This window comes from Bactrocera latifrons, unplaced genomic scaffold (genome assembly GCF_001853355.1).
Source record: "Bactrocera latifrons isolate USDA-ARS-PBARC rearing strain unplaced genomic scaffold, ASM185335v1 scaffold_23, whole genome shotgun sequence".
In the NCBI taxonomy this organism is placed as follows: domain Eukaryota; kingdom Metazoa; phylum Arthropoda; class Insecta; order Diptera; family Tephritidae; genus Bactrocera; species Bactrocera latifrons.
Genome location: NW_017535852.1, coordinates 248,101 through 250,511, shown reverse-complemented (window position 1 = coordinate 250,511; position 2,411 = coordinate 248,101).

The window sequence follows — 2,411 nt, the reverse complement described above, 5'->3', positions numbered from 1 at the left end:
AAATAAATTTTATATAAAGGCGTATTCACAATAATTTGAACTGATATTAACTTCTTTTTAAAATAATATTTCCATTAGTTTGTAGCAATGAAGTCTTAAAAACAAATTTTATTTTGACAAATGTCAAAAATATTAGTTTGTGAACCAAGCAACATAAGGTGTAAAGTATGTAGCTGAACGAATGATAAAAAATCTTATGTCACATCATGTAAACTATTAAAGTTAAGTAGTCTTCCGCACAAAAATAAACAGAAATCATAAAATAATTAAACAGAAAAAATTAAATAATTAAAATAAAGATAAAATAATGTTTAGAACAAGAAATCAATAAAACAAACTCTACACTCAACATTTATGTAGTAGTCAATAAATATACACAACAGTAACTTTTTATAAAACTTATAACAATTTGTAAGCGATAGCAAAACGTACAGACGAACTAAAATTTGACGATAAAACCAATAAAGTAACGTGAAAAGTATATAAATCCAAGTCAGCAAACAATAAACTAAATTTATAACAAATTAAAAACAATAACTAATAGTATTGCAATAGCAAATAAGAAAGTTAGCATAAAAATATATTGTTATAACGGTTTCTACATAATAATTACAACATATATTCCATGCAAATTGTTAGCGGTACACCTTCAACGTACTTGTGCGTATTTAAAAATAAAAAATACTGAAATAAAACTGAAAAGTAATATACCAACTAAAGATAATGCGAATCTGTATCGTGTAGTGTGAAAGTGGTGAATTTTTTGTAAAATAAACACAACACTGCCACCTGAACATTGCATTTTCGGCATTTCACCATGGACAATTGGAAAAAATCCTACTTATGATGCAATTGACAACAATATATTAGTAAACAATATCAATACAAGTGCATAAGTATTACATACATACATCTACTACAGCATATACACATGCATAAGTATGTACTGTGAAAGTTATTAAATATTTACAAGTACATATATAGCAATAATAAAATATTTGAAGAGCTAAGTAACGCTGACTAAAACCACAAATTAACACAAAAACTACAAAAAATTAAGTAATCCAACAACTACTTATTTACCTACAGTACAGCGTACACATACATATGTAGATCACGTTATTTGACGCAGTTTATTCCCTCTTTCCTCCTTTTTGGTAGCGTAGTCAGTACAAAATGTTAAACACTAAACACTACTAAATTACTATACTTAATTAGTACATTTTAGACAAACTACTTACTGTCAGTCTAAAGTTTGTATGGTTTAATAAACACTACTACATATATTATAAAATTTATATATATATTCGTATTTGTATATTTTAGTGTATTAGCGACGTTAAAGATCTTAGATTTAATTTGTAAACTGTAATATATTATATACTATTTAGCTATCACATATGTATAAGTATATCTATATATTTAGGATTTTCTCTGTGTAGTTAGTTGCTAAAAGTTTACCTACTATTTACTACATACTTGTATACTATTAAATACTACTATGTATTTTCTGTTAAAACATATTTTTATTTTTATTTAAAATGTCTATTAGATATTTATTTAAAAGAAAACTATAAATATAACATTTATGTTGAAGGAAATTAATACACATACATATATACACTGAATGAAAATCGAACGAAAAAATAAAATTAATAATATTAAATTTAATAATTGTTTTTGTTTTATTAATTGATGCACTGAGGTAAGCCTAACAAGTCACTTAATATCGAAAGTTTAAGTGATTCATAGTCTGGAGGAAAATTAACAGTCACTTTTAATATCAAAGGTATCGAAAAACACACGCATACATCCCGGAGGCGTTAAAGGATTACGACGTTCTAGACATGCACTCCAACTAATTTATGGTGTGTATATTGGCATAAAAAAAAATCCATTAGCCTACAATACTATGGATTTAAATTCAATTTGGTAAGCGCACTTCGAAATTGTTAATTATTGCACACGCAAGGAATTTATCACGTAATTTTATTATTGTTATATGTTCATGTTATCTACAAACAAAAAAGGTATTATCCCTCATACTTTCACCAACCACCCACAAATTTTAAAAGCAAATTTAATATTTTTTCTACACAACGGTTGGAATCACAGCTGTTTACATTAATCAGTTTGGAACAGCATAGCAAATTAGGAACGGAACCCACAAAAGCGGTTGGCAACGCAGAAAGTAGCGGGATAGTTTGTTTACAAATAGAAAAATGTCAATGAAACACTAGTGAAAAGTGCAGATTGTTAAATTTTCAATTTAAAAACTTAAAGGTGTTATTTTTATTATTTTAAAGGGTTGGGTTTAGTATCGCGCCGGTTAATTTTGGCTCACCGTACCTAAATGAGAAAACCAAATGAAAAATTTTAAACACGCATGTATGCTTAAATTATCGAACTTT